At 43.9% G+C, this 22,118-nt stretch overlaps 1 long non-coding RNA gene across 1 annotated transcript; it reads right to left on the bottom strand.

The window, feature by feature from the left end:
- Positions 852-21,344, bottom strand: LOC110257739. Its single transcript, XR_002340678.1, has 3 exons — positions 21,189-21,344; positions 1,504-1,633; positions 852-1,355 (listed from the first exon to the last, which is right to left on the bottom strand). It is a non-coding gene; the product is annotated as an uncharacterized LOC110257739 (long non-coding RNA).

Genomic DNA, 22,118 nt, shown 5'->3' with positions numbered 1-22,118 from the left:
AGGTTGCAAACCCCAGAAACTGACCCTAGAGAACTGAAGCTGAAGGGGAACTTGATCAAAAAGCCAGAAGAGGAGATGAGTGACTGCCAACCTGTATAGGGTCCTGCTACAAGACCAGCCTGGTAAAGAATCCCAGGCACTGCCACCTCTGAACACTGCCACTGGAGGAGGTCACCACTAAACAATGGGTGCCACCCACCTCCCTGTCTCCCACCAAACTCCACCCAGGAATACAGGAAGGGGGCTCAGGTGTGGGGTAGCCAGAATACAAGTATCTCCTAGCACTGGTCAGCACACTTGGCAGTATGTTGGTTATTGTTCCAGTTAATGAGTTTATGCTAAACCTCACAAGAGTCAAAGATATGGTAGGGGGTGTGTAATGGCAGAGAAAGCTGTTTCTCATCTCCCTCTGTATCCCCATCTCCTAACCAGCTCGTGCCTAATGTCCTTTTGCCACTCTGCTCCTCCTTTCTATTTTTTCATAACAACGTCAATAATTACTTATTAAGCAACCATGAAACTTGTTAGATGATTTATTACTTCATTTTGTCTCCACAGAAACCCTGAAGCAGGTATGATAAGTCCCATTTTCAGCTAAGGAAATTAAAGTTTTCAAAGTTAAGCAACTTGCCCAAACTAGTCACCCAGCTGATATATGACAGAAGTGGGATTTCAACCCAAGTTTGGCTGACTCCAAAGTCAGGCATAGGTGGGATAAAGGACCCCCTTTCAATATAAAAAGAATCAATAGACACCAACAAGATAATAGTACTTATGGTATGCTTTGATTAAAAAATACATAACACCAAAAGCAATGTTAATTCATATAAATTAAGATATATTTTGTGAATCCTAATAGTATCCACACATAATGTTTTATTAATCGCCAAAGGATCTACACACATTTGGAAAACATATGTGAAGGATATATTACTCATCTAGAGTCCTTCACAAGACCCCTCATGCATGCCCCTTACAATAACTATGTCCCCCACCCCAGCTGGGAGGCAGGCATGTGACCTGAGTTTAGCCAGTTGGTTCGGAACTTTGATATGAGTTGTAAGTCATGACAGACTGCACTAAAACCTCCAACACTGTGATGCCCACAGAACGTGCACAGTCAAGGTCCGAGGAGGAAAGGGTGGAAGGGAAAGAGGGAGAGAGGAAAGGAGGAAGGAAGGGGCAGGGGGATAGGGCAGGTTTAATTAGGAAAAACCGGCAGAAGAAGCTAAGCCGACTTGCAGGTTAAGGTTAACAGGTTCCTCGTGTTCAAAGGCCAAGTCCAACAAAGTCAGGCTCTGCTGGAGGAGGAGGTCTCCACAGGTCCTGGCAGGTGAACTAAAGCAGTCCATAACCTGGAGGACGAAGCCAGAGACCAACGGAGCAGGGAGCAGAGAAAGGACTCAAGCAATCAGACCCAAGCTGGGTCACCGGCAAATTAAAAGGCACTCAACACCAAACCCACCGCCCACCACCCCCCGCCCAATGCAGGGCTTCCCTTACCACGCAGTCAAGGGGCAGAGCAGGCCTCAGAGATGCGGCCAGCCTGGGCCTCTCCGCGCCTCCTGCAAGACATCCTTTCACAGACTGTTCTCTGGGACCCTCTTGTCCTGCGAGCTCTTCATTCAGCTTTCTATGAAGGAAGAATGGGTACTCAAATTCTCCTCCCCTCCTGGAGTTTCACAGTGTCGACGGTGTGTTAAAGGGCCTTGCAAAGCTGAGGTAATAAGACCTCTTTTCCTTTGTTGAACCAAACAAGCCTCAAACGTATTTGATCCTAGAACCCTATTTGGCGGGCCGCCCACTGTTGTGTCAGAGAGCACTAAGGTTCCAAGACAACAGCTGTGGAACCACTGGCTCACAGCACTGCCATCCGAGGGCACTGCGGACCCTTCTTCCACAGAGCCACGTCCTGAAGACCTCTCTCCCGACCCTCAGCCCTCAGCCTCGCACACTCATGATGTTTCCACGTATGGTCATCTCGACGTAGCCCCCGAAATATTTTTGAGGCTGCTGTGTCACCTCTCCTGGCGAGCTTGCCGTGCCTTTTCCCCAACCCAAGCTCATCTCCATCTCCCCCGTCTCCAACTCCCATTATCAAGGGCAAGGGCACGTGCTTTGGACCTGTCTGCCGGAGTCTGAATTCTGGCTCTGCCACTTCCTAGTGGCGTGATTTTTAGGCAAACGACCACCTCTCTGTGCCTCTTGGTTTCCCCATATGAAAACTGGAGCGGATAATGTTGCTGTGAGGATTAAATAACAATATCCGTAAGCACTCACACTAGCAGCTGGCGGAGAGTAAGCAAGCTCTGGGAAAGTGCCGGCTCTCATAACTCCCTTGGCTCAATCATTATTCTCTTGTCCACTCCTGTATTAGACTCTGCAGTTTGAGAGCAACGGCTATGCCTTTAGCTCTCTGTTGCCTACATCCAGCGCAGTACCTGCCACTGGCTGGCTACACCGTATAAGTTGGAGAGTAAATACATGATCTTTTGTGATTCTGAGAGAAACCAAATGGAGGCCAAAATTTGCTTTCTGGAAAATTGTAGCAAATCGAGAGAAACCAGCTAATGATTAAATTAAAAACAATAACAACAACAACAAACAGTTCAGGTGTGAAGCTGCAGCTGAGAGATGTCTGGTTCCTATCCCATTGCCAGTTTTATCTTTCCAAGTCCATAATTATGAAACAAAGGATATGCTTTGTTTAAATTGAGCATCTTCTTCTAATGGAGAATTGATTTTCTCTCAGCAAAAATGTTCAGTGGCCTTACAAAGGGGGAAAATAAACTCTTACATTTGCATGTCAAATGTTTTAATTTTCAATTAGGCAATCTGTGCTTCTATAACATTCTAGCAATGGTAGCAGAATGGAAGCCGGGTTCTGAGCTCTAAAATGCTCTTAGCAGCTCAGCTTTCTAATATTCCATTCTGGGCCGAGCATTTCTTGATTGGATGGGAGTTCCAGAATGCCCAGACATTTCTCTTTCTTCTTCATTTGGGGGAAAGAGAACTGTTTTGATTCCTGAGCCTCGGTTTTCTTCACAAGATGATTGTCAGAAATGCCCCCTGCCCTTCCACTTTCCTGTTCCAGGCATGAGAAAAGAGGTAGCATTTAATGATTCTTACTTGTAAAGGGGATACAAATAAGAAGCAGAGAAAGTAGTAGAAGTGGGGAGATCACCAAAAGTCACGGCCCCCATTAGTGTGGGTTTCTAATTCTAGCCACAGATGCAGTGGCAAACCCAAAAGAGTTTGTTCTTCAAATTTTAAGTAAGATTCTTTTAAGTTAATCATATACTACAAACTCTTAAAACAGCTATTTCCAGTCAGTAAACCATTTTTACAGCTCTCTGCTTGTCTGTTTTGCCTCGTGGTGCCACCTATCTTGCCCTGTCCTCATCCTCAACTCAGATATGACAGTGGGAATGGACAAAGATGCAAAGAGAATTATCGAGTAGCAAAGAACAAAAAAATACCCAAGTCTATTTTCCCCAGCTGCAGTTTTCAGTTCACCTGGGAAGTGTTTTATAGTTTGTGGAGTGTTTCAAGTTTAAAACCACCACAGCCACAACATACTTTTTTTAAAAATCTCCTCTGTGTGTGTGTGTGTTTTGTTTTTTGGTTTGGCTTTGGCTTTGGTTTTTATAACGTGTAAGGGAGGATGTTTAATGGCCTAGTTCACCACCTTCAGAAAGACTGGCTCTGTTCTTAGCCTTGAAATGGACTTGGCTGTTATCTCCAAGTCAGTCACCCTAGTAATCTACCCTGCTGTTTTTCCAACTCTAGAAACAGAACGTACTTGCCTTCAGTCCTACAGATAAGGTGCAAGGACTATTTAAAAAGTTAGCCAATCTGTCGCCTCCAGGGGCTTTTTACCAGGTAGAGAACGTTAATATTCTAAGTAGTTCTAGCCCTCTAGCCTGTGCCTGTTTCCAGTTGCTCCATCATCCGTACAGAGCCTTTCCTTTAATCTTTCCCATGAGCGTGTGTACAGGTTCAAATGGTGATAATTACCATAAAACAATTGTGTTGTCCTTCTCCCAATAAAAATCGCTCTGTTAATCAGCCAACTCGCAGCCCCCTCATCTGAGGACCCTTATGCCAAACTGGCAGGGTAGAACGCGGCTGCAGATAAATTAGCCCACGTGTGATTGCATGCGAAAACACATTGATTTAAGATTTTTTTTTCCTCTCCCGTTCAACCTGACAACTTGTCTAAATAGGCTTCTGCCACGACCTGACAGTTCGTGGACAAGCTGTGTACAACAGGCCATTAAAACGAAATGCTCTGAATATGGAGAGTACAAAACACAGACAAAGGGATGAGATTGAAAGATAAAAGGATGAACAAAGGGAATGGGGGGTGGTTATGGGGGAGTGGGGCCTGAAGAGGTGCCCTTCCATTGTGCTTACAGACTTTGTCGTAGGCTGGATTCTTTGAAGCAGACCCTGAGATGGAGTTTAGGGTGAAGGATATTTACGAGGCAGCAACGGCTATGGAGAGGAGGAGGAGGAGGAGGGAGCAGGATTGGGCAGAGGGAGAAGCTGAACTGAGATGCAGGCTGAACACAATCTCCACCCATTCCCCCATCTCCTGGGGAGTTTGGGAGTGGTCCTGTGTTGGGGTGAAGCCGTTGGGACTTTATTCCCCTCCTTTCGCTTGGTCATTGCCAAGGCAAAGGTGTGTTCTTGGGCTGAAGTGGCTTCCTGCAGCTGAGGCAAACCCTGACCAAGCTGACAGCTGCAGCACAAAGTCCTTCCTTGGAGCAGGATCTGGGTCACACGTCCGTGTCTACCACAGAGATGTTTACAATTGCCCACAGAGTCCAGCTCTCTGTATCTGTAAAGTCACTTCTGGGCCTTGATCATGTTATAAATCTCCACAGATCACAGCAGTAATAACTTTTTTTTTCCTTTTTGCCTTTTCTAGGGCCACACCCGTGGCATATGGAGGTTCCCAGGCTAGGGGTCGAATCGGAGACCCCTGTGGCCAGAGCCACAGCAACGCCGGATCCAAGCTGCGTCTGCCACCTACACCACAGCTCACGGCAACACCGGATGCTTAACCCACTGAGCAAGGCCAGGGATCGAACCTGCAACCTCATGGTTCCTAGTCGGATTCGTTAACCACTGAGCCACGATGGGAACTCCAACATTTCATTTAAAAATAATTTTTTTTTAATTTTTGGCTGCCCCTGCAGCATGCGGAAGTTCCCAGGCCAGGGACTGAACCTACCCCACAGCAGCAACCAGAGCCAAAGCAGTGACCACGCCAGATCCTTAACCCAATGCACCACAAGAGAACTCCATAACAACTCTTTTTATTAAGCACTAACTAGCACCAGGCTATGAGCCATACCTACTTTATAGTTCATTCAACTCACATAATAACCCTAAGAGGTAGGAATTCTTAGAAGCCCCATTTTGTAGATGAAGAAACTAAGGGTAAAAAAGATGAATTGTCAAAGGATATATGACTGGAGGATGGCAGAGTTGGTCTCTGAACTCAGGGCTGTCTGATTCCAAAGTCCACTTGCTTACCTATGACACTGCTGATTAGAACACTAGAGCCAGTAGGCCAATATTGCACCTCCTTCTCTCACCTTCATCCACGAGGATTTAATGGAAAATACTTTTATTAGGGCTGTTGGAACTCATGAAAGAGCCCACTTCTTGGGCTGGGAACAACAGCCATATAATCCAGTGGAGCCTGGCTCCTCTGACTGGCAGACCCAATGTTTTATTTAGCATATGCTATGTTCCATTTCTGATTGGACTCTGGGGAAGCAGGCTTTGAGATTTAGACAGAGGTCAACATGCAGGAGATTTATTAGGGCCTGCTCTTGGGATCAACTCCTGGGGAAGGGAGGGGCCAGAAGCAAGAGTGGGCAGATGAAGAAATTGGACTACGATGCAGTTCCAACTGAAGGCCTCAGCTGATCCCATAGGTAGCTCTAGAGTTAAAATGCTCTGGGAGTTCCCACTGCGGTGCAGTGGAAACGGACCCGACTAGTATCCAGGAGGACTTGGGTTCAATCTCTGGCCTTGCTCAGAGGGCTAAGGATCCCAAGTTGCCATGAGCTGCAGTGGAGGTAGCAGACATGGCTCAGATCCCACGTTACTGTGGCTGTGGCTGCAGCATAGGCTGACAGCTGTAGTTCTGATTTGACCCCCAGCCTGGGAACTACCATATGCAACAGATGTGGCCCTAAAAAGGAAAAAAATAAAATAAAATAAAGAATAAAAAAAATGGTTCATCGGAGTTATCCTGAGTTGGCAGAAGAAGGCTGAAGCTATGCAAGATGGTCACTAGGTGTGGGATGCGCCAGGCATGGAACATAACCTTAGGTTAAGTGGCTCTTTGTAGCTGAGACAAATTACAAAGGGGGAGTCGGCTGAGAGCTGTCAGCTGTCAAACTCCCCACAGGAGGGGGAATGAGTGCTTCATCCTTTAAAGGGGATCCAGGATGCAAATCACAGCACTCACCCTATTTTTTTAAAATGCTCCCAGGGTTAAATATTATTAGTCCCATTTTATAGGAGAGAAAATAGAGGGTGAGACAAGTTCATGACTTATCCAGAAACATGTAGGTAGGCTTTAATTATTAATTCATTCATTTAACAAATATTCATTGAAGACCTTCTGCATGCCAGGCATTGTGCTGGGTCTTGAGAATTCAATGGTAAACAAAAAAGAACCCCTGACTTCATCCAAATAATATTTTCATGTTGACAACTGTCCCAGATACAGAAAAAATTTGAGAAGTTTATCAACTTCTTTAGAAGGCTAAAATTTTAATTAGACCCATTTGCATATACCGCCAAACTTCTTTTCAAGAGAGTTAAAAAAAATTGTAAGCGTGTAGTCCTAAAGTTTTGAGAATGGGGAAAGGGGAAAGCAACTTAGTCATGAGATTTGTGGTTAGCATAATGAGCAAGTATTCAGTATAAATCAACCTTAAACCAGCCAGCCAGTTTTGATCTGGAATCCCCAAAGGCACTGCAGATAATAACACCTACTTCTTCATCATTTCATTGATAGCACAAATAGCATCAGCAACAAGAACCAACCAGTCAAGCACTAAACTTTTATCAAGCATCTATTTTCATTAGCACATTTCCTACTTAAGAAATTGTTGTTTTAAGAGAGTAAGTCAATTACTTTCAGACACAGAGCGAAAAAACAGTATAGCTAAACCAGGTCTCTTGTACCTAGGAATTTTCTTGTCTGATAATTTCATTCTTGACATCTGTTGAATCCTGGCACAACCACAATGGTGCCAAACTTACCACTCACAGATGTCAGTGCCCTCAACCCACTCTGTTCTTTGGTACTGGGGCTTATAATTTTTTTGGAAAGGAGAAGGGAAGAGGTGCCTCTGCTATGGGTTCTGATTCAGCAGGCCTAAGGTATAGCCTGACATTCGCATTTGAAAAGTGTTTTCCCCACCTCCACACCCTCTGAATAAGAACCATGACTTAAGCATCTAAAACGTTCCCTCTCACCCTATAATGTCTGGTGTTCTGTTCCATCAGTGCAGTCAAGGAGCTTGTTAGCCAATTCCTTTTGAGGAACTGGAGCTCAGGTTTTAATGGGTGATCCTGAAGCACACTGACATCCCTTCCGAACTAACATTTGTAGGTCAAGTGTATTTGAGACCCGACCAGTGACTGAATTATGCAGACCTTCATGGCAGATTCAAGTCATGGTGGATTTCCTATAAACAAAAAGACATCAGGATTCTGGGACTCCCAGAATAGTGGACATGATAATGGGCATAAAAAGGTGATTTCTCCAACGCAAGGCAGAATGGACCAGAAGCAACCCTTATCATCCACCACTTGGCAGGGAAGAGGTTAAAGTGGTCTTCTGAAAAAAAGACCAGTCAAAGGCTAGACAAATGCTGCTTTGTGTTGCAAGGATGATGCAGACCTTGCACAGGGGAAAAAAAGCCAGAGAGTTCTGCAACTTGTAGGTAAGTACAGGACTGTCAGGACAGTAAGAGAAAGAGTCGAAGCTGATGCAAATGTTTACTCAGGTAGACCAACAAGTTGTGCAACTCTTATTTTACCTAAGCTGAGCAAGATTTGCTCAGGGGGAGAAGTCAGGGATAATAAATCTTAAGATTTTAATTAAAAGGGTAGAAATGATCATAGTGGCCCAGATCTCAGAAGGAAGCACATGTACTTGTATTTTCCAGTCTTTCAAATTCTTTTAGCTACATCCCTGCTTGCTAAAAGTCTGTGTACTTGGGAAAGGGTGGTCCAAGGGCCTTGCTGATGGCCTTGGATTCTCAAGTAGGCCTCCAGAGAAAATGTTTGGAATAGTGTTCTGGGACTTCCAACCACAAGGAGGTAACTTGACACACTAAAGAATGATAAACTCAACAGTCATAACAACCAAAGCTCTCAGCAGAAGTCACTTCTGTTCATACCCCCAGGTGGACTTGGCCATGTCAACAAACTGCCCCATATGGATAATCACCACCATTTTTTTCATCAGGAACCTCAATCATGTAAAGACTTAATAATAGCAGCTTATGTCCAAATCGCTTTTAGGCTTACAATGTACATTTAACATATACCAAAGCCACAAAATAACCCCTTGAGGTATGTCTCATATGCTTCTATCTTACTACTGTGGAAACTAAGACTTACTCAGATCAAGTGACCATCCAAAATGTTTACCAGGCATCCACTTCTGATAAGGTTGGAGTAGTTTTTTGCAGACTAGCCCTTTCATGAGAATGACTAGAAGAGTGGGTCAAGAATACAAAGACCATGGGTAAAGGCCTCAGAGAGTTTCCAAAGCAGCAAGGACCTGAAAGGCCAGTGTCTTAGTCCTCCCAGGCTGTTCCAATAAAAATAGTGGCAGGTGGATTGAATAACAAACATTTATTTCTCACAGTTCTAAGAAGTCCAAGATCAAGGCACCAGCAGATTGAGGGTCCACTGAGGGCTTACTTCTTAGTTCATAGATGGCCATCTTCTTGTTGTGTCCTCACAAGGTGGAAGGGGCACGGGAGCTCTGTGGGGTCCCTTTTATATGAGCCCCCTCCCCCCACCCCCGCACAGGAGGGCTCTGCCCTCAGAACATAATCACCTCTCAAAAGTTTCCTAATACCATCACATCAGGGGTTAGGATTTGAATATATGAATTGTGGAGGGGGGACAAAAACATTCAGTCTATAGCAATCAGGATCCCAGAGAGAAGGGAAGTGCTTGAGGGGAATCTGAATCTGGCATTCGGTACCCAATTTCCCCACTGAGCTATCTGCTGATTCGTAAGAAACTTGAGGCCAAGAGTTTAAGAAGCCAAGCATAATGTGGCAACTAAGAGACTGGGAAGCCAAATGGGGTTTTTGGAAGTCTCACAGCATGGGGAGACAAAACTTGGAGTTCAGGGCTACCCAGGAGGCCAGAACTTGAGAAGCCAAGATTTCAGAGAGAAGAGAAACATCTTGAAAGTGAGCCGACATTCTCTGAAGCATCTGGCACAATGCCCTTCCTTTCTGTAGAAAGATATAGTGAGGCTGAAAGTAAAAGGATGAAAAAAGTTACACCATGCAAACATCAACCAAAAGAAAGCTGGTGTAGCTATAATACTAGCAAACAAAGTAGACTTAAAGGCAAGAAGAATTATAGGAGATAAAAAACATTTTTTAATCTTTTTTTTTTAAGGCCACACCTGTGGCATATGAAAGTTTCCAGGCTGGGGATCAAATTGGAGCTGCAGCTGAGGCTCATGCCACAGCAACACCAGATCTGAGCTGCATCTGCAACCTACACCGCAGCTTGCAGCAATGCCAGATCCTTAACCCACTGAGCGAGGCCAGAAATCAAACCTACATCCTCATGGACACTGTATCAGGTTTTTAACCCACTAAGCCACAACACGAACTCAAAAAAGAACATTTTATAAAAGAGAATCAGTCTACTAGGAAGATAAAACAAGCCTATATGTACATAATGACATAATCTCAAAATATAAAACAAAAATAAGCAAGCTCCAATTGTGGCTCAGTGGTAACAAACCTGACTAGTATCCATGAGGATGCAAGTTCAATCCCTGGCCTTGCTCAGTGGGTTAAGGATCCGGTGTTGCCATGAGCTGTAGTGTAGGTAGCAGACTCAGCTTGGATCTGGCATTGCTGCGGCTGTGGCATAGGCCAGCAGCAGCAGCTCCAATTTGATCCCTAGCCTGGGAACTTCCATGTGCTGTGGGTACAGCCCAAAAAAGCAAACATAAATAAATAAATAAATAAAAATAAAACAGCAGAAAAAAAACAGGAAAGAGACAAATGCACAATCATGGTGGATTTTAACATAATTCTCTTATTCTTGAAAATCTAAGACCACCAGCAAGCCTTTGGACCAACCTTTCCTAAATACACATCTTTCTGGCAAGCAGAGATTTATCTAAAAGAATTCCAAGGAATGAAAAATGTAGGTATATGTGCTTCATTCTGAGACTTGGATAATTTTTATAATTTCTACATTTGCAGTTATTCCCCTCCACAACTTCTAGAAAAAAAAAAAAAAACAGGCAAAAAAATCAGGAACAACATGGAAGATCTGAACCATACAAATAAAATTCTCTCTCTCTCTCACACACACAGACACATATTTCAAGTGTGCATGAAATATTTATCAGAATTAAATATATCCTGGGCCACTGAACACATTAAAGCAAATTTTAAACAACTGAAATCACTTAGAGTGTGTTCCCTAATCGCAGCTGAATTAAGCTAGAAGCCAAGTTAAAAATAAGTAAACTAGAAAATTGTCAAATATTTGGAAATTAAATATACTTGTAAACAATCCTCAGGTAAAAGAAGAAATCACGGTAAAACTTAGAAAATATTTTGAACTTTGTGATAGTGAAAACAAAGCATAACAAATTGTGAGATGTGGGAGTTCCCGTCGTGGCACAGTGGTTAACGAATCCGACTAGGAACCATGAGGTTGCGGGTTCGGTCCCTGCCCTTGCTCAGTGGGTTAACAATCCGGCATTGCCGTGAGCTATGGTGTAGGTTGCAGACGAGGCTCGGATCCCGCGTTGCTGTGGCTCTGGTGTAGGCCGGTGGCTACAGCTCCGATTGGACCCCTAGCCTGGGAACCTCCATATGCCGCGGGAGCAGCCCAAAGAAATAGCAAAAAGACAAAAAAATATATATATATACAAATTGTGAGATGCAGATAAAGCAATGATTACAGGGAAATTTATAGCCCCAAATTCATAAATTAGAAATCAAGGCTGAAAGTCAGTGATCACAGTATTCATCTCAAGAAGAGAAAACACAGCAAATTAAACTCAAAGAAAGTAGAAGGAAGAATATAATAAACACAAGCACAAGAACATGTATGTAAATAGAGAAATTCTACAAAGCTAAAGCTGGTTCTTTGCACAGACTAAATCCAGTTGGTGAGACTGATAGGAGTTTCACCTGGCCTGACACAGAGCCATGACTTAAAGCCAGGGCTTAATCAAGCACTCCTCAAGCAGCCTCTACAGCGGGAAGCTCTCAGCAGGTTTCTGAGGATATGACTGTGTTCTAGTTTAAAAATCTGGCAGAAGGCCAGCTAGGGAGTGCCACCGGGACCTGGAGGTGGGGGTGAGGGTGGGAGTATGACTCAGTGCCCAATCATAATACAGTAGATGAGAGGTCACTGGGCTCCCTTTCTGGAAACTTCAACAATCAATAAGGGAAAGAGTCTCCCAAACTGCAAGGAGCTCTTTACAAAAACTGAACATTTTTACTGGCCAACAGTTTTCATTTTTTAGCTCTCTCCTCTCTACAGTATCACATGATTACAGAGTAAATCCTCAAATGGCAATACATGCGCTTGGTTTCATATTAATTACTTCATTTAACGGAAGTAGTCACCCACCAACAACCATTTTCTGTCAACAAGCTCCAGCCCAGGCACCCAGCTGAGGACTGTGATATTCCCTAGCCTCCTTACTGAGCTAGAAAACTCAGGCTGTGTGAGTTGCAGACCACTGGAAAGCTTTAATTTAAGCCAACACTTCTGTGATTTCCATCTTGCAAGGCAATCCAAGTGGCTTTCCAAAAGAGAAAGGGAACTGTCACTTATTGAGCACCTACTGTGTGCCAGACTTTACATTAACCAATCCACTAAATCCTCACAACCCCTCTGGGCTGTGTGCATTTTCCAAAGAAGAAAATCAAAGGACAAAGTGGTTAAATGGCCTCACTACAGTCATAGAGCTTTAACTGGCAGTTTTATTTTTCTTTTATGTCAAAGCTCACTTTCGTGAGAGACGATCAAGTGAAATAATTAAGAAAATGGGTTTGCAGTTAGACAGACCTTGCTTCCAGTTCTGGGTCTACCACTTAAATGGATGTGACTCTGGGCAACTTGACTGACCTTTTTTGAAGAATGATGCCAGAACCTACATCCTGGGACTATTGAGAGAATTAAATGAGATAATCCAGCCAAGTGCTAAATACAGAGCTTGACATGTACAATAAATGGTTACTGTTCTTACTCTTACTATTGCTATTACTATTACTACTACCACTGCTGCTGCTGCTCTTGCTGCTCTTCCTACTGCTATGCCAGTATGCTGCACTATCTCACCTATGCTGCCTCCATTTACTTTTTTTTTAATACAATGATTTTTGTTTTTCCATTATAGCTGGTTTACAGTGTTCTGTCAATTTTCTACTGCACAGCATGGTGACCCCGTCACACATACATGTATACATTCTTCTTTCTCACACTGTCATGCTCCATCATAAGTGACTAGACATAGTTTCATTTACTTCTAATGCTGAACCTAGGGCTGTCCTAGCCTCATCTGATGCCATTCTAAAAAGCCAAATTCACCAGCCATAAAAAGAAATGAGGAAGTGACAGCTGATGGTGAAGCACAGGCTTCAGGAGTTAGGTCCCATGAGTTATGTTCTGACCACTGAGTCACATAGTGACCAACAATCACATGGAACATTGGCCAGCTCTCCTGTGGTTCCTCAGGGGCAAAGACGTAAACAAAAGCTCCTGCTTGGAACATGAAAATTCACTACCTACTTTAAAACCTCCATAGGGGAAAGGATTAGGAACCACAATTAGCAGTTCTTGTTGATGGAATCATTTCGGTTTTCCATCAGGCTTTCCTTATAACGTCTCACCTACTCAGCTGGTCTTCTGGCCTATCTGAGCAGAGCAACCCAGAGAGGATAGAGGAGAGGAATGACACCACTATACAGATTATGAAAATAATCCTGAGAAATCAGAAAGGAGTCTAGTTGGTGTATCCTCAACGTGTTCAGATATGTGTCAAATGAACGTGCGAATGAACTGGCAAGCATTCGTGTGGTCCTTCCTTGCATCCCAAGCCCTGGAATGCAAAATCCAATTTTCTTCCGCAGATTTGGCCTTCTGTTTGGCCCATGGGCTTCGCCTGTGTCAGAAGCAGCTGTCCCTATGCTAGAAAAACTTCCCAACGCTGCTCGTAGTAATAGTGAGCAACGTGCTAAAGTTCCCAGTTTCGGCTGGGTTGAACCTTTTAACATGCATCACAATGACGGTTATTCGTTTTGTGGCTGATTTTCTTGACAGGTCCGTCATACAACATAGAAACTGGCACAGAGAGGACACTTGCTGAAGAACAGCTGAATGAACGAGCGATGAATGAATGAATGAGCTACTTACTAGCTAACAAACCAATGTTTAGAAACGGTCCATGCTGCAGATTTCAGCTGAGTGCTGCTGTACATCTTCTTTTCCTTTCCTCGACTTCACCTCCCAGGGACAACTCTCCCAGGTGGTTTGATTAAAATTAGGAAATGTATAGTTAGGATGAGACTGGCTCATCACCCCTGTCAGCAGCAGGGTGCTTACAGGCTCCCCTGCATTCCCTGGGTGCAGAGTCAGGAAAGTAAGCGGCTTCCAATTTGTCCCCATAGTGACTCATCCTGCTGTAATGTTGCTTTATCCTGTGTGAGTGGAAATCTGACTCCTGAGAGAACCATGGCCGGCAGAGCCACCTCCTAGAAACCAAACACACATCTGGCAGAGGTCACTTGCTTCCATCTCCCACACAGAAGGGCAGATTATCTCTATGCTGATTAACTTATGAGCTGTTGGTATGGCCACATGTCACTGTGAAGCACCACGGGGCCTGTGGGCCTCAAATAGATAATGCCCTCTGTACATTTCTTTTCATTTTGCCCACAGGGTGGAGATGTCCAGAAGGCAGAGAAAAACTTAGATTAAAGTGGTGGTCTAGAAAGGTAAGCGTCCCAAGAAGCAGGCCTAGGGGAGGGAGCAGCTGAGTGCAAGAGCCAAGGTTACAAGGGCAGCTTTAATGCTTTAAGCCTGTGCCAAGGCAGCTGCTCATGTGGAAGTGTGTACACCCCACGTTCGTCACTCATGCCACAGACTCTTAGAACTTATGGGTGCTCATGAACATCCTGTTCCTGACAGAATGTCCAGGAAGCTAACCTGCATTACCTCTAAAAGACTTCAGAATCTCTGGTCTTGGAGTTCCCATCATTGCTCAGCGGTAACGTACCCCACTAGTGTCCATGAGGACAAGGATTGGATCCCTGGCCTCGCTCCGTGGGTTAAGGATCCTGCATTGCCGTGAGCTATGGTGTAGGTCACAGACACGGCTCAGATCCCACATTGCTATGGCTGTGGTGTAGGCCGGCGGCTACAGCTCCCACTCAACCCCTAGCCCAGAAACCTCTGTATGCCGTTGAGTGTGGCCCTAAAAAGACCATAATAATAATAATAATAATAATAATAATAATTTAATAATTGCTGGTCTTGTACTTCTTCGGACTTGACTACAAATAAAAGCCTGGTTAGGAACAATAGATTGTATTGATGCCCCTACTCAGATCCCTTTTTGGCAGGTGCACCCAGACCCCGGCTGTTGTGAGCTGCTGGCTGCTAAGAGCTCACAGCTGTCCCCTTCTCTGGCAGAATGGCCTCAATTAATGGAAGCAGAGTCCCTAGTCCAAGAGCACTCTACCCCCTGTGGCCTGCAGCCAATGACTGACCACAAAGGGGGTATAAGAGGCCAGCCCCCTTACTTCAAGATGGGGCAACTCTGGTGCCATTTATGCTCCAAGAGCTACCTTAGGATACACTAAAGCCAGACTGCAGCTGGACTACATCCCTGCTCAGCTCCTTCCCTTCAAGGCAACTGAGACACAGACATGTTAAGTAACCTGCTTAATGTCACACAGCAGGTCATGGAGCCAGGATTTGAACCCGCACAGTCTAACCTCAATTACAATTCATACTGATTTTCATAACTCTCTTTAACACCTGCTTATATTCCTTCCCAGAAAGCAAGTTTGGCTTTGACTCATTCCTTCTGTAAGCTTTAATATCTGGGGAATCTGGGATGTTTTGAAACTATAATCCTGAAAAACAAATCTCAATAACCAGAATGCTTTCCTCTAGTTTCAGCCCCTCCAATCCCAGCCAACATTATGCAAAGATCAATTTCATATTTGAGCAGATGCTGAGCAGTCTTCACTGCAGTGGCTACAGAAAGGATCCACTTAAGAGAAAACAGGGAAAATTCCTTCAGAGCACAGCCTTTTTCAAGTAAAATTCTGTCAAAGCACACTTTCAGGTAGTCACAGTGGCAGCAGCTGGAAGTTACTCAAGGTATTGGGGTCAGGAGGGATGATCGAAAAATGACAGGCCAGAGTCTCCTGAACTCTAATCGGAGTGCAAATTGGTTCAACCACTTTGGAGAACTGTCTGACAGCATCTGCCACAGTGGGATGTACACAAACTAGCAATTCCGCTCCTAGGAATCTACCCAACAACAATGGGTGCACAGGTTCACCAAGAGACATGTTTAAAGTAGCACTGGCTGTAATAGTAAAAAACTACAAACTACCCAGATGCCCATCAAAAGTAGAAAGGAAAAATAAACTATGGTACATGCACACAATGGATGACTATATGTCAATGGGAATAACTCAACTGTGACTACATATAACAATGTGGATGAATTTCACAAACATGATGTCGAATGAAAGAAGGCAGACACATGAGTATATCCTCAAGTTTCCATTTACGTGATAATTAAAAACAGAAAAAAAAAATAGATCTATTGTGTTTAAAAGACAAAACAGTAGTTATCTTTGGTGGGGGACCTGACTAGAAGATGGCAGCAACAGGGCCTTCTAGAATGCTTCTCATGTTCTGTTTCATAATCTGGGTGTCGACTTTATGCAAATACATCAAATGGTACACTTACGATCTGTGCATTTCCTATATGAATACTATGTTTTGATAAAGAGCTGAAAAATGATAAAGGACAATTTGGCCAAAAGAGAAAGAAAGCCTCCCCTCATAGTCAGGCTGTCTTTATTTTCCAGAAGGTAAATTATTTCAATGAAGTTCAAAGCAGTTTTCTAACCCAGTGACCACACTAGTAAGTTCCAATTCCTCAAGGAGATAGTGCGTTTCTCTCAGAGATCTCTCCCTAGTCCTCATATTTTGCCTTACGCTGCTTCTTGGAATGTTTCCCATATTCCAAAGAACTAGGTCTAAGGCATTTACTCTAAAACTGGAAGACAATTAAGGGAAGCCTTCATTAACCACCAGAATAAAATGTCTCTGTTTGCCCGATCCATGTTTACCTAGTACATGGGGCAATGATGGAGATGAGTGAGCAGAGCAGGAGAAGGCTGTGTTACACGGAGCCAGTCAGCGCTAAAGCAACAGGAGCCCCTGGCAGGCAAGGGCTGCCTTTGGCGGCTCCTCCAGAACCTGTTGGTTTTGCTGGCGTTCCCCACCAGCCCTTCTTAACACCGTGATGGAGTAACCTCAAAGAAACCAATAACCCTGTCAATTTATTTCTATATACCACAAGGGTCCTTGATGTGGAAAAATCAAGATTTCTAGGCCTCTTCAACATCTGTTTCTGGCAATTGCAATGTGTTGTCTTTTTTCATTGCAAAAAGCAGCTGGTGAATCGTCATGCTGTTCCACTTCTTTTTATAAAGACCGAGTAAAATAAATAATGCCTTCTGAGAAATTATTTGTGACTTCACCAAAGAGGAGCTAAAGAAATAGTCTCCCTTCCTTATATGGAGGGCCTTTCTCCCCTGTTGGTGTGAAGACAGAGGGTCACACTTAAGAAAATGTAAATTTGTACTGAATTACCTCTGCCCTTTGCTTATGGGCCTGGGGGTGAGGGATGTCCATTTATTCACTTGTTTACTTCACACAAATTTATTGAACACCTCAAGCCTTGTGCTAAGAACTGAGGGCATGTCAGTGAACTAGACAAATACCCTATTTCCTGGAGATTAAAATCCCCCATGAAAGATCTACTTGGGACAGAACAAGATGCTGCGAAAGAACCATGCTCCTCCAACAGAACTTGGATGCTCTTCAGCACAGAAGTCTTCATTCAGAAAAATTCAGGAAAACACGTTGGGTTTCTCAGTCTCCCTTCCAACCAATGGTCCCTGCTCACAGCTTTTGCTATTCAAGACACTTCGTAAGCTTTTCTCTCAAAACATACCTGTGGACGTAAATAAAGATGGAGCACGTCTGCAATAGAAGGGCCTGGATGATCTGAACCCTACCAACCTTTTTTACCTCATCCTTTAAGGACCCTTCCTCTTCTACCTCGCTTACTTTTCTGGGGTTAGACTGGCCATCCTTCTGATCCTCAAACATGCCAAGCCCTTGACCACCTTAGGATCTTTCTGCCAGCCGTGCTCCCAATCTAGATTCTTGACCTCAGATCGTCTCAAGATGTAGTTCAACGGTATCTTCTCAGTACTGAAATACCAGCTTAAATGCCACCCTCTGCCCCTGACACCTTTCCTCATATCACCTAAAATAGTTCCTACTCCATCACTCTTCATCACATCATCTTGGTGTTTTCTGGTCTTTAAGCATGTGCATTGCCTGTTTCCCTGGCCCCCATAGGTTGTAAGTGCAATAACATGGAGACCTGATCTGTCTAGATCACTGCTGCGTTCCCAGCACCTAGAACAGTGCCTGGTATGTAGTAGGCACTCCATATATATTTCTTGAACAATTTAAGGAACAAAAGAATGAATGGCAAAATATTAGAAAAATATAAAAGTTCAACAATGGAATCTATTAAATAATTACGGTGCATCTCCACAGATCTTAGTGTTTTTCAAACTACAAATTGTGATCTATTTATGTCATATATTCAGTTACTAAATCACGAGATAGCATACTCTACCTATTCTATACTATTTTCTTTAAATACAGGATCAAAAATATCTGAGTACACCATAAATACCAATGATAAGTATCAGGCAATTATATGTATGAGTGTGTGCACTAATTTGTGTGTGTGTATGTGTTTACTGAGTAGCGATGTAAATGCATTTTTTTACTATAGATCATGATCAAAAAATTTAGATGTCACTGTTGTACAAGATTAATGACAAGGAAACATATTCTTAGTAAATTAAATGGAAAAAAGTGGGTTGCAAAAGAGTAAAGACAGTGTATGCATGTAAGAAAATGTTAAATTGAAACATTATTAGGTTTTTTTTTTAAAAAAAAGCATAGATAGGCATAGAAAATGAATTGAAAAAATATTAACCAAAATGTTGAGAATCTTGAGTAGATTTTTCTGGGCAATTTTATTGTTTTCTTCTTTTCATACTCATTTTTGTTTCAAAATTATCTACACCGAACATGTAATTTTTAAAATGTAAGTTATTTCTTGAAGATACTGCATAATATTCTTCAGAAAAACAGGCTTTTCTTTAATAAAAGTACCTCCATGACAATGCCATAAATTATTGCAAATAAGCTTTTAAGTGCCTATAGAAAGCATAATTATGACTGGGAGTTCTCTATACAAAGTGTTTCATCTCACATTATCTTGTCTAACCTCCATAATGATACAACAAGGGAGGCAAGGCATAGTCATCCTTATTCACAGAAGAGGAAACTGAGGCACAGAGAGGTTAAGTGACTTTTTTCCACGGTCACACTGTAAGTCAGTGTTTAGCCTGGCAAAACACCCAGTCGACCCACTCCCTGTGCTCACTGACACTTCACCTAGTATCATCAGCCCTGATACTTCACTGTGCTATGTGGGGCATAATTACCTACTTTTTAATTACTTCCCCTGTAGTGGAGAAATACAATTTCCTTCTCTTGTTTTTTTGCCCTTATTCTAAGTCCTCTAGGCTGCCCCCTCTAGAGAATGGCTCAGCCACTCCTTCAGCCATATTCCTGTCCCTGGAACCACCAGGGTATTGCTGTTTCTGTGTAATCATCGGGAACACTAGAATGTGGGGGATAAGAGCTATCAGAGTTGAAATCCTAGTTCTGCCACTTACTAGCTCTGCAATCTTGGGCAAGTTGCTTAACTTCTCTGGGCTTTGATTTCCTCTTCTGTAAACTAGGGAAGATGATAATAACTGTTTTGACTTCATAGGATGGTTGTTTGGATTAAATGAGTTAATACATGCAAAGTACCTGGCTACTGTCCAGCATTTTACTCAATATGCGTTACTGCAAAGTATTGCTATTGTTATTATTATATAGCTTTGGAGGATACCGTGGCCAAACGACTCTCATACTTTCACACTGTATCCTCTGATTCTTATTTTCCTCCTCACCCACCATCCAGAGTGGAATTTGCTCTCTCACCCTCCTTGTATTGGCACTGGTTTCAAAACTCTTCTTGGTGTTCTACTCCAAGAAAGCTCCTGATGTAGCCCTCTGGTGTTTGAAGCTGCAGCTTCCAGTGCTGGCCGTTGCCTATGCATATACATATATGAGTCCTGCTGAGGGGGCAGAAGCATCCAAGAAGAAAACTGATAGCTGTTCCTGCTACGGACATGTTCAACTTGCCTCCCAGTATCTGTTGGCCCCTCTTCTAGCAACAACCCAGATATGCTTGGGCATAGATTCCCCCTGGAGCCTAAGTCCAAGTGGTCTAGGCGGGTTCTAGCTCTCACACCAGGGTGCAGGAAGGAGAAAGAGAGAGGGAGTCACTTGCTGAGAGCTCCTGTCAAAGTCTCAAGCTTCCCTCTGACTGGATGAGCAAGACTTGGAACTGAGGAAATAAGGAGAAGCTACAGCCAGTGCCCTACCACCCTGGGAAATCCTAGAATCAAGCTAATAGATGGAGGAGAGCAAGGCCAAGCCTCCAGATGAGAGAAATGGGTCTTGGTGACAGCCCTGGAACTCCGAATCCTGCTTTATCTAAAGCCAGCCTCCGCCCTGAACTTCTCCACCAGGAAAACCAGTACTTTAGTGAATTTTCCCTTAGAATAGCTGGAGTTGGGTTTTTTGATAACTGGAAAAGAGTCCTAGATGATAAATTCTTGCAGCAGATATGTCCTCAGAACCATCAGTGAAAAACAGCTGAGACAGCCTAGAGGAGGACGGAGCAAAACAAACACCTGAGGAAAATTAAACATAAAACGTGGCAAGTGGTCTCAAGGTCTCTCCGGGAAAATCCAACCCGAATGTCCTTTGCATGACTCCGGCGTCCATGTGCCCTCATTTCATTTGAAAACCCACCTCTTATTCAGTTTCTTCAAGACTTTCCACCTGGGCTAGTTGTCCCAAAGAAATACCAGGAGAACGCCACTTTCAGCAAACTCGAGAAGCAAATGTGGTTGTAACGGAATTTAAAGCACGATGGAGTTGTTTATATTAAACACATTAAAGCCAGAGCATGAGGCTCCTAAGAAAGAACAGCTATCTGAAGCAGAGAGTGGTGGACCTGGAGGACAACAGAGGTCAAAGCCTTTTTAGTCCAAGCCTGTGCTCCTCAGAGGGGCTGGGTTGGCTGAGCTCATGAAATCAACCCTATTGCTTACGAGTGGGGACCTGGGATACTTGTATGGTGGACTGTAATGAGAAACCTCACAAGAAAATGAGAGCCCCATCATTGGAAGCATTTAATCAGGGTCTGAATGGCCATCAACAAGGCTTACTGTGGAGAGGATTCCTGCCCTGGGAGTGAGTGTGTGTGTATGTGAGTGTGTGTGTATGTGTGTGTGTGCGCACGCGCCTGTGTGTATGCAGATAATACACAGCCTGGGAAAACGAGAGAGAGTGTAAAGAGGGAGGAATAATTGGATTTTGTTGACAATAGATTGGACCCTCTCCCATCCCCAAACCACACCCTTCCCCCACCCAACACACACCCTTCCCTCACTTACATGCCACATGACTGCGACTGCGACACTTCTCAGAGAGGCGACACTTAGTCCCAGCATCATTTTCATTTCCCCTCACCTCTGCCATGCAGAGAAGTTGCCCTTGCGCAAAGCTGTACACTTCTAGTCTTGAGAATGGCTGGAAGACCAAAATGGCAGCTGTCTGGGAGAAAATGCAAGTCATCAGGGGCAAGAAAAAGAGGCAAGCTGGGACAGGTGGCTCAGCTTGCTGTCTTTTCACCCTTTGCTACGTCCCAAACCACCCTCTTGGCTGCCTTGTTGGCAGGTGTGACCTGGAAAAGGCTGTTTGTGGTGCAAAGTAAAGACTTCCTAGCTCAAATCTTTGGTGCAAGAGTGATCTCCTATCAATGAAAGAGCAGAGAAATGCCAGGCTGGGGGCTGCTTTCAGAGCCCAACACTTGAAATCCCAGAGAATTTAACTGGTGTGATAAGACACATGCATTGCCCAGAGTGTTCAACAGAGAGGCCCCTCTATAGGGGTGAGGGTCCAATGTGGTTATATCTTAACAGTCCCCAAAGCAAGAGAGTGCCCATGTCTGAAATCGGCTTTGAGGGCCAGAAGTTCAACTTAAAGCCATTTTGGTGTCTTCTGAGTGTGGAACAGAGGTGAGCAACGTAGCAGGAGGGGAGGTAGGGAGTGGAGAAGTGGGGGGCTAGGCAGTTCTCAGACAAGAGTGGATGATTTTGTACAGTTTCCATACATTTCTGTAAATGAGAAATGTATCCTCCTCCTCCTAGTGAACACAGGAGGACTCCCTCCTCCCCAGACTGCAGCCCGGGAGGGGTTTTTAATGATGACCTTCAGTGTGACCAGAAATCACAAACTCAGCTTGGATTTTTCTGAGATAGAAGTCAAGGGCAGGTTGGGGGAGGTAGGGAGGGCTGTGAAAAGAAAATAGTTATTCCATTAAT

Source organism: Sus scrofa, chromosome X (genome assembly GCF_000003025.6).
Source record: "Sus scrofa isolate TJ Tabasco breed Duroc chromosome X, Sscrofa11.1, whole genome shotgun sequence".
Taxonomy (NCBI): Eukaryota; Metazoa; Chordata; class Mammalia; order Artiodactyla; family Suidae; genus Sus; species Sus scrofa.
This window is presented reverse-complemented; position numbering and strand designations above follow the sequence as displayed.